This window comes from Odontomachus brunneus, unplaced genomic scaffold (assembly GCF_010583005.1).
Source record: "Odontomachus brunneus isolate Ranch 3 - 2012 unplaced genomic scaffold, Obru_v1 Obru_scaffold_106, whole genome shotgun sequence".
NCBI lineage: Eukaryota > Metazoa > Arthropoda > Insecta > Hymenoptera > Formicidae > Odontomachus > Odontomachus brunneus.
This window is the reverse complement of record NW_022639556.1, coordinates 568949-586619: the sequence shown is the minus strand read 5'-3', so window position 1 is coordinate 586619 and position 17671 is coordinate 568949. Positions and strand designations below refer to the sequence as shown.

Genomic DNA, 17671 nt, shown 5'->3' with positions numbered 1-17671 from the left:
AGAGAGAGAGAGAGAGAGAGAGAGAGAGAGAGAGAGAGAGAGAGAGAGCTCGTCCTTCCCAGACTAGAAATTTATTCCATGGTCCTGATCAAGTTGATCCCAATCAATTATCTGATTTGTACAAGATGATCCGAGTCGAAATTTTGAACCTATGTTGAACCTTGAATTCTACACCAGTAAGAGCTAAGATAGCAAAGTAGGTTTAATTTTAATGATATAATTTACTCCTACTTTGACCCTGATGATGTCTGAAATTTCCGCTTTCGCTTTCTTTAGTAGTTCAAAGTAGGTTGTATAATAGGATCTTAGGAAGCAAAGTAGGTTCAGTTGCGAACTTCTATTCAAACTTTAACTCCTACATAGAATATATGTATTTTATAGAAATATTTAAAAAATTTAATAAACGAAACAGAAAAAACAGAAAAATTTAATAAACGAAACAGAAAAAAATAAACGGAACAAAAAATTTAATAACGAAACAGAAACGTCAAATATCATACAAAATATACATTTTATTTGTTGCATATATTTCAGACATCATGAAGGTCAAAGTAGGAGTAAATTATATCATTAGAATTAATTACCTATTTTGTTATCTTAGCTCCTACTGCGGCGTAGAATTCAATGTTCAACATAGGATCAAAATTTCGATTCGGAAATGAGTTTTAATATCGTTAAAATAGGTTTCACCTAGGTTGTAGATTATCTAAGTAAGCTCAAACTATTTTTAAAAACGTCAAAGTAGCGTCAAAATTTTAACAAGGTAGAGTTAAAAGTTCAAAAGAGAAATTAATGAGTATCGATATCGTCAAAGTAAGTTTTACCTAGGCTATAAATCGTCAAAGTAGACGCAAACTATCCTTAAGAACGTCAAAGTAGCATCAAAATTTTGACTCGGAGATGTCATCGAGTCCTGTACGAAAAAAAGGGTTTGGATAAACCAATTTCTGGTGAAATATGAACGATTTAGAAATTCTGAAATTGAAATTAATAGAATTCTATTTAAATTAGCCGAAAATCTGGACAATTTAATCCAAATTCTTTTTCAAATAACTTCAACAAGAATTTCCGAATCGTTCATATTTCACCGGAAATTTGAAGGTTCAACCAAACTTTTCTGTCGTACTTTAGCGAAAAAGACTTGAAAATTTATTCGTGGGATATAGAATTTATTTCAGTGTGAAATAATGCTTATATCTCACAAATAAATAAATAAATAAAGTTTATTTCTACAAATAAACTTTAGACCCTACAAATAAATTTTTAAGTATTTTTTCTCCATACACTGAGAAAAAGATACATGAAAACTTATTTGCGAGATATAAAGTTCATTCCACAGAAATAAATTCCATATGACACAAATAAATTTTCAAGTATTCTCTCGGCATGTGTGATAAATCATATGATACAACGTGGTAATCAAGACCTTATTAATGACAAAAACAATCAGCAATTAGAACCTTACTAACAATCAGGATTCAACAACATCACTTTATACAAACAGACAATACATACAGATAGCTGATTGGGATTAAGCTAACCCGGACTGTGGAATGAATATTTAGTCGGATCGTTTTCTCACGTAGCACTTTTCTCTCTCTTGGCGTGCAGTTTCATCCCTTTACCTGCGCCTCATGAGCATTGTTCAGCATTTTCGTGGTAGTAACGTCGCGGCGTTAGGCTCACGCGCGATTGATTACGGTGTGATTTTCTTTTTCTCTTGTCGGTCTCGAGAGGAACCGACCAGGAACGAATGTCGCCTCAGCCACGACGCGGTGCATTCTGACGGAACCCACCGGCGCACCGCCTGCGATGTTCCTTCAACTATACCGAGCGCTACATGCATCGCTACGTATCGAGATGATGTGTACGTCCACCCGCGGCATGAATATTTAATATCAAGGACCGTAGTTAGCGCGCTACGTGATTTCGTGGGAAAGCCGACGGCTGCGCGCGCCCCGACATCTCCTTCGTCTAACTCGCGCGTCGTGTTAAAGCTAGGCATCGTACACATTTATCGAACGAATTATGGACGGACGATGCACTTATCGTGCACCGCCGTCGACGGTGTCCGGGCGAAATGATCGTGTCGTGATCATCGCATAATCCTGCAATCGTAACCGGCGCCTCTGTCGGCCGACAAGACGACGTTCGGACATCACTCGGGTTAACGGCATCGAGAAGCCTCTTCTATAAGAAAATAGCCGGTGATTAACCGCGAGTAAACCCGAGTGAAACTTTAATTTACTTACTCTTTCGCTCGCAAGGATACGCCACGTTCAAAATCGCGACGTCGCGTGATAACTCTCGCATAGAAATTTCCCAAAATTTCTCCAAATATACACTGAGAGAAAAATTATCTTAAAATCAACAAATATTTTTTTGATGGGTGCCATTAACATATTTACTTAAATCTAAATTCTCTTTATTTAAATCAAATATTGTTTACCTGATTAACAAACAATATTTAAACAATATTTGGTTTAAATAAAGAGAATTTAGATTTAAATAAATATGTTAATGGCACCCATCAAAGAAATATTTGTTGATTTTAAGGTAATTTTTCCTTCAGTGTATTATATGAACAGTAGCGTTTTCATAAAATATAGAATATATTTAATGGAAATATAAAGAATATATTCGATAAAATAAAAAATAAAATATTTTTAGAATACTAAATATTTTACTGAAATTATTGAGAAAGTCAATATATGTTTCGTTGAATTTTTTTCCATTAAAACCGCACGTTGGAAACATTATACCGGGAATCCATAATTAGTTTGCAGAATCGAGTGTCGCTCCCAATCAGACTCCAGGAAATTTTCTATGCGGGGAAGAGCGACGGAGCACCTCCCTCGCGATATCTTCGCCGAAGGTAAATCGACGCGAAATTGATCGCGGAATCTGCCATTGCGAAATAATACGATGGAACTAGGGCACTTTATATCTATACGTACGCGATCTTCTTTTTATGACCCGGCGTAAAATGCGAGTTAGAGAGAACGGGGGAGGAGGGGAGGGAGAGGGCACTTCGCGGTTACGTCCGGAAGACCTTTCGCGCGAAGTCGGGAAACGAATTCCCGCGGCGGATATTGCTTTTATGAGGTCAAAAGGCGGGATCGTCGGAATGCGAGCCGTCGCTTGGCCGGTGCCGATAAACTGCAAAACGAGAGAGGGAGAGAGAAAGAGGAACGAAGATAGAGAGAGCTTTCTCGCTCTCGACCGGCGACCCTTTTGACCCGACCGACGATTCTGTGGGCGACGACAGCAGGATGGCAGAGAAGACCGATTCTGGGACGTGTCGCAATTAATCCGGATACCGTCGGCGGGTGTCGCGTTGAGGCTCTCGTCGTGGACTCGTTTTTACAAGCCGGACAGGCGAGACGTCGACGGCAGGAGGCGATCCTCGCGCAGGAACTGCTCGTCAAAAAGATCAGTCGGCCGATTAACCCTTGTTTACGCGCGCAATAAAGGCTCCCTTGGACGATGGGGGACGTAGGGAGAGAGACGCCGGAAACGGGCTCAGTGGAATCGCGTCGATCAGTGACGGCGGCGCAGGACTTTCTCGTCTGCGGCAGGATTCCGCGGGGTCCACGATTTTTCACGAGCTCGCCGTCTGGAATCGAAGGTCGAAAATCAAAATTCGTCGAGATGCAGCGTGAACGACTCGTGGCTCAGTTAATTCCGAGTGAATTTCGTCGTGACGTGTTCTAATTTAACTTCTGGTAGATTTAACGTCCGACGCCGAGGGCGCGACACTTAATAAAAAGATCAACAGCGCACGCAGAATATATGCGCGTGTATATTCATGTGTGTATACGTACGTATGTGTGTACGTGTTTGTGTTTGGCGCGACTACGGTTACTTGTACAAGGATGCGGGCTGCTATGGATAATTGTACGAAACAACCTACGCGTCCCACTTGCCGCGCCGTACACGTCGCCTCTGCTTTATTCTAATTAATTCGCGAAGCTCAACGTCGCACGCAAGCCGACATTTCGTCACGCGTGAGCGCTCAAACTGGAAATTTGCACGAAGGCCGAGCGTGTCTCGATCACTGCCAAATATTCGGGCCACGCGTTGTTTACACCGTGCATCTATCGCGAATATCACGTCGTCCCGACGCAAAATATCATTATCGACGCGCCTTCGAAGCAGCAGACGATATTTTAATGACACTGTGTGGGAAACGAGCGGCGGCTCGTCACGACGATATCACGTTCTTGAAAGCGGATTATTCATATATTTAGTTAAATGCGCTTATTGAGCTAAGACCTCGAAAGTGCCAGTAAGATATAAAGTACTTTTGCAACAGGTGAACAATTTCACACAACTATGTTCCAGAGGACGTGACATTATGTGGCGGTTTGCTTATAATCCATTAGCGCGGAAATAAGACAAAACTTTAGCCACGGTAGCCAGGTGGTTGTCGTTAATGCAGCTCTTAGTTACAGCCAGTCACTAGCAATAAGTCAAGTTGCAACGCACAAGTCGCGCACGCCCGCTGCTGCGTAACGATAAGCGCTTCTGACTTTCTGACGGCCTACGTGGCCTATCGCTTTTTAAACGCAATAAGCAGTGGTATGCGTTTAGCACACTAAGAGAAATTATTCGACAAAAAATTAACAAATGAACATTTCCGATCAAAATACCGATGAATTTTTGCATCCAATCAGCTTGAGTCGAAATTTTGATGCTACTTTGGCGCTCTTAAGGATAGTTTACGCCTACTTTGACGGTTTATAGCTTAGGTAAAACCTACTTTGACGATATTGATACTCATTAACTTCTCTTTTGAACCTTTAAATCTACCTTGTCAAAATTTTCACGCTACTTTGACGCTCTTAAAAATAGTTTGAGCCTACTTAGATAATCTACAACCTAGGTGAAACCTATTTTGACGATGTTAAAACTCATTTCCGAGTCGAAATTTTGATCCTATGTTGAACATTGAATTCTACGCCGCAATAGGAGCTAAGATAACAAAATAGGTTTAATTTTAATGATATAATTTACTCATACTTTGACCCTGATGATGTCTGAAATATATGCAACAAATAAAATATATATTTTATATGCTATTTGACGTTTCTGTTTTGTTATTTATTAAATTTTTTAAATATTTCTATAAAACACATATTCTATGTAGGAGCTAAAATTTCAATAAAGACTCGCAACTGAATCTACTTTGCTTCTTAAGATCCTACTATTATACGACCTACTTTGATGCTAAAGAAAGCGAAAGCGGAAATTTCAGACATCATGAGGGTCAAAGTAGAAGTATAGATCATATCATTAGAATTAAACATACTTTGCTATCTTAGCTCCTACTGCGGTATAGAATTTAAGGTTCAACATAGGGTCAAAATTTCGACTCGGGCTATCGCTTTATAAACGCAATCAGCAGTAGTACGCGTTAAGCACACTAAGAGAAATTATTCGATAAAAAATTAACAAAGGAACATTTCTGATCAAAATACCGATAAATATTTGCATCAGATCAGGAAACATTCGATAAGAAGTATCGATTTATAATGTTTTGATTGGTTTATCTGACGAAATGCCATTATGATCGAAAGTAATCGATTAAATTTAATCGGATATCCCGATCGAATATAAAAATTCATCGATATTTTGGTCGGAAATATCTGTAAATTTTTTTATCGGATAATTTCTCTCAGTGCAGTATTACAGGTATAATATGTATTCGAACAATTGTGTACAAGAGCTCCCCTATTGATTTCACGAAAAGAATTCCTGCGGGTTCAAGCGCTCATTATAAATATATCATTAGCGATAAGTAACCGTACGCATCACGTGCTGATAAAGACCTCGGCGTTCGTTTCGATAACGCTTCGTAAGCATACATCGTTCACCACGCACGGAGGAAAATTTATTTTCACGTGGAATGAATCATATTTATATACTTGGGTTTAAAGCCACGTACACAAAAATTCATTCGAATTTCTGAATTTCTAATCAGAAATTCGAATGAATTTTTGTGTACGTGGCTCTAAACCCAAGTATATAAATATGATTCACTCCACGTGAAAATAAATTTCCCTCCGCGCGTGGTGAACGATGTATTTGCTTACGAAGCGTTATCGAAACGAACGCCGAGGTCTTTATCAGCACGTGATGCGTACGGTTACTTATCGCTAATGATATATTTATAATGAGCGCTTGAACCCACAGGAATTCTTTTCGTGAAATCAATAGGGGAGGGAGCTCTTGTACACAATTGTTTGAATACATATTATACCTGTAATACTGCACTGAGAAAAATTATCCGATAAAAAAATTTACAAACAGATATTTCCGACCAAAATATCGATGAATTTTTATATTCGATCGGGATATCCGATTAAATTTATGAATCGATACTTCTTATCGAATGTTTCCTGATCGGATGCAAATATTTATCTGAATTTCTAAATTTTTATCACGTTGTACGCGCAATATTCGTACTCTCTAAATTTCTTGGAGTAGAATTTCGCTCGAGACGAGTGAAAAGAGGCAGCATTTTCACGCGAGGCGTTCCAGTGAAAATACTGCCACTCGAAATCGCAAGAGAGAATGTGTTTCACTCAGGCTTAGAGTGGATTCTGAGTCTACATGAGCGAATGTTTCAAACAATCAGAGTGGAGTATAGCGGCTTACGAAACATTTGGGATACAAGGAAATTGGAAGTTTATCAAACTGTCAAAATTGAGAAATATTAATATGACAAAAAACACGGGCTTGTCCGGTAATTATATTATTAATTATTATTCTTAATATAATTATTTAGTGTTCTTAACCTTCTAACCGTATTCGTTTCGGATATACTTTGATCATATTCAGGATCTAAATAGATCCAATAGTAAGAACTCACAATTTAATTGACATATGTATTTTTTTATATCTTTTATTTTAGCATTATATAAAGTAATTTAGTACAATATATACTGACTTTTTCTAAAATAATTCGAAAAGTCGCGAAGTATCATATTTATATTTAGAATATTACAAAAACTGTGTAAACTTTGAAACTCAAAAAAGACCCAGAACATGGCTAGAAGGTTTATCATATTGTTATTATTATTATTATTGCGTAAATTCATCAGTAATGACTCCTAATTTTGACAGCTTGTTAAGCTCCCGACTTTATGTTCAAACTATTTTGCAACTCACTATACATTAGATTCACTCTTTTATTTCCAGTAGAAATATCCATTACATGATTCAGAGAATCATGGAGAATTCACTTTGTGGATAAAAAGTCACTCGGATCACTATGGACACTACGGAAATATAATATGGATAAGTCACTATGGATAAAAAGTCACTCGGGCTTGAGTAGTCACTTTACTCTTCGAGTGAAATTTCATTCCAAGAAATTTAGAGAATACGATAGTTACTTAAAGAGGTATTCTAGTGTGACGGATCCAAAAAATCGATTTTTCTTTTTTTGCATATTTTTATAGTTTAAAGTCTTGAAAATATATCCCTAAAATATTAAAATTCGTTAAATTGACCGAGTTTAAAAGACGCAGCCTTTAAAAGGTTTAAAAGCCTCCATACGGCGCGCCGACCGCGAGATGAATGACGAAGTGTTAAATGTCACCCAACCTATTTACGAAGATTTAACTACGCATGATTTATTACAGCGATGCCTCGGATTATTTACTCAGAATAATAAAAGTTTAAATTCATTAATTCGGACAATTGCACCAAAACATCTGCATTGTAGAAAGAAGACAGTGGAAGTTGTAATTTTTTTGGCTGTTTGCCTGTTTAATGAAGGATTTCATACAATTTTAAAAATAATGGACTACAAATGTAATGGGGCTACAAATCGGTCAAAATGCAAAATTCTTCGCGGATAATAGAAACAACGAGTGCGTTAAACGTTCGGAGCAGCGAGCGTCGCACGAGTCGAAAAAAAGCAAGAATTACCAAGAGACAAGAGGAAGCTGACAAACGTGGGTTTTATGAAGTTGAGGAAGATTTCTTATATGGCCCTAGTATAGCAGATTAAGGGTAAGTTTCTCTAATTACTCATTATCCATCTCATAAGTACATAAGAATCTTTGAATGCGTTTTTCTCGAAACATCGACATTTTTCAAATCGGGCGAATATTTTTCTCGGAAACTACTAGGCCGATTCATTTGCGCTTTTACACACATATAGTACACATATTGTTGATTATTGCCCGAATTAGAATCTTTTCGATATCTTTAAAATTACTATTTTTTCGGACCGCGAACAGTTAGAATTTTTTAGTAAAAATCAGACTATTATTTTTCAAGCACCGCCATTTTGTCAATTTTTCTTCAAATTATTTTATTCTATCTCGGGCGATAGCCACATTCATAAAGAACAAAATAAACGCAATTTCGTTTATTTCAGATGACGAGGACGGCGGCAATCAATTTGCCCGATGGAAGACAATTTTACAACCTGTTTCATCCACTTGGATTTTCTTTAATTTTGAATATAAAACTTTGAGAAAATTTAAGATGTTTCTTCAAAGATGAAGAAATGTCAGTACAAAACATTAATTCTGTAGGTTTAACCATTTACTTTAAATTAATTCCCAAAAATCGCCTTGAAAACGGACCTTCATACTAGAATACCCCTAGAATCACCCCGGATGGACATTTGATAAAATAGCCATGGATATAGTTGAACCATTACCACGTACTAAGATAGGATCAACTTAGTAAATTCAGCCTAGCCGTACCATTGCCAGACCAAACTGTCCTTAAGCGACAGAGTCCTGATAGGAGTAAAAATTAGGTACAATTTGGGAAATTGTAGAAAATTATAAATTAATATAGGAATAAATATATGTTATGTATATCTATTAACAATATCTTAATATGAAGAAATTTGATTTTATGATGAATCATAATATATATTGACATCACTGTATCCACTTCAATTCTGTTCCACAAAAGAATCATGCTCTAACGGTAATCCTGGTCTCAACATACAAGAGTGATCTGAAATCAATATCAATACATTTTTTTATAATTATTAGGATTATGATTATCAGTCCATGAAGACACTTTTCGCAAATTTCAAAATAATTTTTTACAAGCTCGAATTTTTTCAGAAAAGATTAAATTTGACTTTTTAACTCTCATTTTTTTCCAAATATTTTCAAAATATTTTTTTTCCAACATCTGTTCTTTGAACCAATAATTATAATCCTAATAAATAAGAAAATATGTATTAATATTAATCTCACTCCTATTGAGATCAGGATAGTTATCGCTGAAGCATGATTCTTTGTAGAATAGAAATGAAATGGACATAGAGTGATATTAATATTCACCGTAAAATCTAATTTTTTATATATCAAGATATTGTCAATAGACATAAATATCTAGTTTTTTATATACCAAGATATTGTCAATAGACAGTAACAAAGAACTCATATCCCAATTAATTTGTAACGTTTTACAACTCCCCAAATTTTATCTAATTTTTGCTTCTGTCAGAATTCTGTAATTAAATGCATAAAGAACGCGAGATACAATCGACGCGATCGACGGAAAGAGAGAGATGTAATTTATGGCGTGATTAATTCGTGCACACATTAATATACGTAAAATGTGCATAGTGTGCCGATTCGACGGAGAGCAATGTGCTATTTACGAGACGATCGAGTAAGCTCTATCTCGCAACGATCGATCATTTCGACACACGTGGTGCGACGCGATGGCGCGTACTTGCAGTGTGTGTGGCGCTTATATCCATGAATCTCTCTGCGCAAAAGCGGATCACGAGATGGTGTTGCAACCGCTGATACAGCCTACAATTTTCGACGTCAATCGAGGTGCGGTATCGCTCCCCGCGCTCTCTCAAATTAAACGCGCTCCACTCCAAATTGCTATCTCATCGCGCCACCACCGCGCCGCCGGAGAATTTCCCGAGCTGCACGAAGTAATTTGCGGAACTGCGCCGGGTTTCCGTTGTCCCGTGAGTGTAAAATAGAAAATTGCGTCCGTGACGCAAGCTATCGCGCGGCGAGAAATCGCGAAATCGCGTAAAACGCACACCGACCCGGACACCGTCACCGTTGTTCGCGTACGACGCACGACGATTTACATATATGCGAAATGGGGAGTGCCGATGCTTCGTATTTCAGTAGATTACGGGGATATCACGCGGTAACATTGTCGACGTGGCGTTTGCCAACGAAGTCTAACATCAGCGCGACCCGGCTTATGCGATATGTCATTTAATCCTCGCTCCCAGGCGCTTCATCGGAAAGTGTCATTGTTCATTCCCGCGAAATTTCCTGAAATGAAATCTCATTTGAAACGAGCTGAAAGAAACTCAGAATGCCCGAGGCGAAATTTTGATACTATCTTGACGCTCTCAAGGATAGTTTGCGTCTACTTAGACGGTTTATAGCCTACACTGAGAAAAAAATTTACTAAATTTCAAAAAACGTTTGTTTAGATAGTACTGTGAAGATATTTGTTTAAATTAAGTAATTATTTTCTAAAATTAAATAAAGAAGTTTTAAATATAAATTTGTTTCTTTAATTTTAGAAAATAATTACTTAATTTAAACAAATATCTTCACAGTACTATCCAAACAAACGTTTTTTGAAATTTAGTAAATTTTTTTCTCAGTGTAGGTAGAACCTATTTTGACGATATTGATACTCATTAACTTCGCTTTTGAACTTTTAACTCTACCTTGTCAAAATTTTGACGCTACTTTGACACTCTTAAAAATAGTTTGAGCCTACTTAGATAATCTACAACCTAGGTGAAACCTATTTTGACGATATTAAAACTCATTTCCGAGTCGAAATTTGGATCCTATGTTGAACCTTGAATTCTACACCGTAGTAGGAGTTAAGATAGCAAAGTAAGTTTAATTCTAATGATATAATTTACTCCTACTTTAACCCTGATGATGTCTGAAATGTCTGAAATATATGCAACAAATAAAATGTATATTTTGTATGCTATTTGACATTTCTGTTTCGTTATTCATTAAATTTTTTAAATATTTCTATAAAATACATATATTCTATGTAGGAGCTAAAACTTCAATAGAGGTTCGCAACTGAACCTACTTTGTTCCCTAAAATCCTACTATTATACAACCTACTTTGACGCTAAAGAAAGCAAAAGCGGAAATTTCAGACATCATCAGGGTCAAAGTAGAAGTAAATTATATTATTAGAGTTAAACCTACTCTGCTATCTTAGCTCTTACTGCGATATAGAATTCAAGATTCAACATTTCAAGGGCAAAATTTCGACTCGGATGTATTTTCTAAATTTTTTGGAGCAAAATTTCGCTGAAGAAGTGAGTGACCACTAAGAGTCACTTGAATGTCTGCGATTTTTCAATGATATAAAGTGAATTTTCCATTCGGAATCGTCGAGTGAATATCTTCACTCAAAACTATAGAGTGAATCTGATGTACTTTACTTATTGTGATGTTACGAGATGTCGAATTCTAATTTATTGAAACATTCGTTCATACGGTATCAACTTTTATTCATCAGTGCACTACTGAAAACATACAAGGAGTCCTGAGGTAATTTGAAGAAAAAAATCTTAATGCAAAAATGTCGAGGCTATAATACTTTTCAAATTATAAACGATTGAAGTTGACCAATTATATTGGCTAAAGTATGCGCGCTCAGGTACGGTACAACAGACAATGATACAGATGCATGTACATAAGTGAAAATTTGCATAAGATATGAAATTAATTGTAAATCTCTGAAAGAAACGTTAAATGACAGCTTATTGATTCTTATAAATGTATTGTGTGATATTTTATTAATAAGATTTTGACAAAATTGTTATTATTTGTGATACGTTTATTTATTAAATGATAGAAAGGACAGATTATTATTATTATATTACAGATTATTATATGTTGTTGTATGTATGGAACTTCCGTATCAATATTTGGAAAAGGGACGACATGTGCATGCACCTTTTGTGTGTTATACCATACCTGAGCGCGCGTACTTTAAACGTTTATAATTTGAAAAGTATTATAGCCTCGCCATTTTTGCATTAGGATTTTTTTATTCAAATTACCTCAGGAATCCGCCCTTAAAAGATAATGCAGTAGTGGCGGGACACCTTGTATAATAAAATTGATCAGAATTCATACAAGAAAAAATATATTCTCTCCGTATCTAAAATTCTGTTTAACTTCAAACACGAATTACTTTATTCAACTCACCAGGATAAGCGTCTAGTATCTGTCAGCTCGCGCCTCGTAATCAACCGAAAATCGTCCGAAAATCGTCATTTTCACTGTGTTATCACTTCTCCCGTGAAAATACCGAGCTCTACCAGTGCACCGGGGCCAAAATCTCCCGCGAGATAAATAAATAATAATTTTATATTCGTGATCACGCCTTGGGGTCACGGAAAGTCGCGCAACCGGTCGGTTCAATCGCCGTTATTCAGGCATGGTCCAATCAGGCCATATCAGAAAACTCATTAACGAGATTCCTGCAATCCGCCCTTGTGTATGCGCGGGCTGACTCACGGCTGAATAATTCAGGCCGCGCGGCTCCTCAGAACTGCAAAAGCAATCGATTATTGCGCCACAAAAAAAGTCTCCCGGGGATCTTCGACCGCGGTCTGTTCACAATGTGTATATATTATCCAGGCAGCGCGAGCGCACATACTGTCGCGACTACAGCGTAGCAAATTGGTAATTATGCGAATTGCTGAGACAGCATGTTAATGATGTGTCAGCGCGATTCCACTGGTTGCCATTATATTTCGATAATAGCGATGAAGATAAAACGGAGTGTATTTTGAAAGCAAACAGACGCTCGTCGTGCGAGTTTCTAACGAGTAAAGCGATATCCGGACGAATTTTGTAAGACGATCGAAAAAGAAATAAACAACCGATACGCGAAATTACGTCATGGTAGAGTTCGCGCAATCACAACCCCATATAATGTTTCGTCGCTTTTATTATTATGAATTCCGGAATGCCTTTTAATTAGCCGTAATTAATGCAAGAGTGATACAACTCACGTTGGAAGTACGTTTAAAAAAAAATAAAGAAAATTTAATACAGGATTTAGAAAGTGTAGACAGCGCTGAGGTTCTTCGCAATCGTTCAAGCAGTCAAGCGTGGTCAATTTTTTTCTCTTTAAGGGAGTACCTTAAGCACATTGACAAGCTTAACCTTTAAAACTGAATAAAAGAGATACAACTAGCAGAAAATAAATTGTTCTCCAATTAATCTTAGGCGCCCATAAGGTTAGAATCCTTTTTTGTTTTATGTAGAGAGACGTATGGACTACCCGTTAGTGTAACAAAACCCGAAAATCATAATGGTTTAGATCGCATAACTATGGCCGATTGAAGTCCATCGCTGGGTTCGTTCCCAGTCTCTCGCGTTCACGTCAGACTGATCGTTTTCCAACTTGCTGACTCGAGCGCGAAAGCTTCCGTTACTAGAAACCGATGCGATTACGTCACGGATGAACTACCTAGCAAGTGACTCATTTCCTTTTTCCTCTCAACTGATTTACGGCGATACCGAGCCGCCGACACGCTCCTAGCTAGGTTTTGATCATAGAAGTAAGTAACGGCGGCAATAACGCGGCGACAGCGTATCGACGGCGATACATCGAGGTGTCGCGGCGCCGGTGTAATGTCCGCGTATGAATTTCATCTCGCGCGCAAGTGCGACATACTCGCGAAAAGTGCGGCTGCGAACTCGTTGCGCCAAATGAGTCGAATCATCGGTGCGCGCTGCAATTCCACGAACAATCCTGCGCCAAATCCCATTTTCATAAATAATCATATCACAATCAGTAGCTGACGTCCGCGTGTATTCCCGCTAATCACGTTCTCGCCGTTAAAAAGTGTAATTGCAGAATTATAACTAGGCACATATATGTATGATGGATTGCTTTGCATGGTTGCAAAATAGTCTGGAATATATAACAATGCGATTTCGAGTGTATCGCATCGAAAAACCGCTGTGGATTGTGCATATTATGACCCAACAACTTGTAGTATACATACGCAGCGATAAAGTATGATCTGATTGCTCGTCCGATTAGAAAGAAGATCGGGCTGAGATTTTTGCAACTCAGAGTAAGGTACACTCGAAGCCACAATCGCGCTTTACAGCGCGTAAAAAAGATTTATGAAGGTCTGTACGATGCTTCGAAGCATTTGCAGCATCAGGTAGATCCTAAAGTGAACACTTTTTACGTGTTTCCTTGAGACTATCGCGCTATTTGGTACTTCTATTTTCTGTATCTTGTAAACTGTATGTAAGGATTTTGATGAAAGACTACTGTGACATTGCAGGTTAACAAATAGTCATTACACAAGTATACAAGTTTCCGTATTATTGACCATTCTGTTTTCAAAATCTGAATTTCTGCAAAAACATTTCCACTCTCTGCAATGGGAAGTATGTAATTCATAATAATACTCTCGAAATACATATATACATATTTAAATACTTTATGCTACTTATATTACTTATACTACTTATTACTTATATTTTATTACTTACACTATTTACTATATATTATTTATATTACTTATACTACTTACTTTATATTACTTATACTAATTTATTACTTTACCTTTTTTTATTATTTACACATCTCTATTAAACTGATGCGTAAATAAAGCTCTCATAAAAAAATAGAAAATAATAGTTTTCTTCGAGTTCGTAAAAAAAAAATATATATATATATATATGTGTATTTCTTGTTTTATTTTCATCTATTTCTTGTTTTAATTTCTTAGCTTTAAGCTTTAAGCTTTAAGCTTAGTAATGTTTAGATAGTAAAGTAACGCAATTTTAGTATAGAAACGCAATTTTTGTCGATAAATGTTAAATTTATGAATGGAAAATACGGCACCTAGCGATGTAACTATCTTAAAGTCCGGCGGGGGCGGCTGTGGCACGCGAGATTCAAACATTTCGGCAGAAGATTCGCTTTAACGCTTAAAAATACACACGGCTTTAGTCGGCACACGGCCGGGCGAGTCGTACGTTCGCTCCGACACGGAATGATCGACGAGCGGGTATTTGTGCGGCTTCTAAGTTTAAGTTCTCACTGGAATAACCGCGGGTTAATCGATTTATCGCGAGCGCGTATATATAAATTGGCGACAGTGCCGCGCAGATTCGCGTTTGCATCGAGCGATCTGTCGCATTACAAGCACATGCGCATAAATATACACGTAAAAAAAGGCAACAAGTGTGTGTATGTGTGTGCGTGCTTCGACGATGATCGAATCAATCGCGAATGATGTCGCCGCGCGAGGGTTAGATCGCTATCAATGTCGAAGAATTGACGGCAGAACGGCGCAAAAGTAACTCTCGGGATGCACTGAGAAAAAAATTACCTTAAAATCAACAAATATTTCTTTGATGGGTGCCATTAACATATTTACTTAAATCTAAATTCTCTTTATTTAAATCAAATATTGTCTACCTGATTTAAGTAGACAATATGTGGTTTAAATAAAGAGAATTCAGATTTAAATAAATATGTTAATGGCACCCACACATCAAAGAAATATTTATTGATTTTAAGGTAATTTTTCCCTCAGTCCGTCATGACCGACGCGCGCGAAGGTCAAGCACAGGTTGCCCACAGATCGGTGTTTAGCCGTGTCCACGCGAACACTTTAGCACCGGCAACTGTCTTGAATCAAGGTCAACGCTTATACCGTCCCATCAGACATCAAATAATTACCGAGTGTGTTACGGAGCGGCCATCGGTGCTTACGTAAAGAGACAAACACTCGATCCGCGTGACACTTAGGAGTTGCTATCTAATTGAGTCTCTCGCTCCAGGAAAAAGGAGAGAATAGCCGCGGAATAAAAACAGAACTGTTCCGAAATACTCCCGAGATACATCACTGGTTTATTTTATTAAGGATATTCTCTCTCGGCCGACCTTGTAATCAAGCCGCGAGGATATGAAAACAAACGTGAAAGATATTCGCGGCTATTCGTATATTCGCTCACAGGATCTCGGCTGACATAATCAAGCGCGAGATGAATGGCGCGCGAAAAAAAACAATTCCGTCGGTGTGACTGAATTTTCCATTGCCATTATAGGGACCTGATGAAAAACTTGGTTGTAGGAACAGAGAGATTCCCGTAGGAGGTTTCTACACGGGGAGAATTTTATGGTAAAACTTATTATAGGATTTTGTAACCGAGGAACAAATCAACATTCTGCAGTAATGAACTATATTCATTCACTTTTACTGTTCGTTCAGAGATATTACTTCTTATCAGCGAGTCTTTCGTTTGGTCTCCATTCAGTTACCCGAACTGAAATTCTTTTTTCCGTGTGGACTACTGAGAACGTACATAGTAAAATTGAAAAGAATTTATATTAAAAGAAAAACTATAATGTTGTCTCCGTGACTCAGTCAATTGTTATCAGTTATCGCAACCAAGTTTTATACAGCTAAATATTCAGACAAACGTTTTCGGTTTGTGGTACACTGTAAAAACTGATGTGTTAAATTTAACACATTTCGTGTGTCTCAAATCATCCACTCTCATTTATGTGTAAATTTAACACAAAACAAATGTGTTAAAAAGTAACACGCATAATATGGAAAAAATTAACACAAGAATTTAACACTTCAATAGCGTTAGGAATCACAGGTTGTGTTAAATTGATATATTTAATATGTCAGACATAGATTATGTCAATTTAACATTTTCATTTCATCAAAACCATAGATTAACACCTCTCTAATGTTAAAGTAACGTTTTATTTTAGTTAATTTAACATTATACATATGTCAATTTCACACAAACTGTGATTTCTGACGGTATTCAAGTGTTATTAAGTTCTTGTGTTAATTTTTTACATATGCGTGTTATTTTTACATATGCGTGTTAATTTTTTACATATGCGTGTTATTTTTTACCACATTTGTTTTGTGTTAAATTTGCACATAATTGATAGTGGATGATTTGGGACACATGAAATGTTAAATTTAACACATCAGTTTTTACAGTGTAGCAGAGACATCATTCCACGTCGCCGAATTTCCACCTGCTTCCTGCTCCAATTTCACGAACTGAGATCTTTTTTCACGCGCGAAATCGCATCAGCCCTAATCCGGCTCTCTCTCTCTCTCTCTCTCTCTAAGCGTAATCATCGATTTCGCGACAAAGCCCGTATTATCTGCGCGAAACGCACGATCGCGGATCACGGTGGCGTTGAAAGGCCCGAAGAGATCGATATCGTGTTCCCGGCTTGATCCAATTTTATAGAATCCTCTTAGGTCCCGGCTGATCTCGGGGTCGCCGGCGGACCGACGTGGTAGCGACGGCGACGACGATAAGAATGACGTTAAAGTCACTTCGACGTGTTTCAATTTTGAATCGGGGGCGATCCGTCACGAAGTCGACAACAGTACTGCGACGAGGCTTCGATGTCGTTGCAAACGTAATGTAACGTAAACACAATAGGCGGCCGCGTTACATAAGAATTATGCCGAGAGACGCATAAGGACACATCACCTGAAGCAGTATTCGCAGCTCGAGGAGAAGAACGCAGATTAACTGTGATCCCTGTGCTTCACCTGCCTAATCAAGCCTGACAGCTGTTGAGAAACGAGAGAGAGAGAAGAACAGTACGTCGATATCGCGCGTCTTATACTCAC

General features: G+C 37.6%; 1 protein-coding gene across 14 annotated transcripts in view; it reads right to left on the bottom strand.

Annotated features, from left to right (window-relative positions):
* The window catches only part of LOC116849108 (phosphatidylcholine:ceramide cholinephosphotransferase 1-like), a 38062-nt gene that overhangs the window by 5391 nt on the left and 15000 nt on the right, over positions 1 to 17671 (bottom strand). Inside the window, exon 1 of one of the 14 annotated variants that reach the window (XM_032825931.1) lies at positions 17529 to 17663. The exons of 12 other annotated variants lie outside the window; for them this stretch is intronic. The gene's annotated coding sequence lies outside the window, so the exon portion shown is untranslated. Of the gene's footprint in view, positions 1 to 12218; positions 14591 to 17528; positions 17664 to 17671 lie in introns of those variants that run through there. One more of the 14 variants, XM_032825933.1, reaches the window with a different exon arrangement.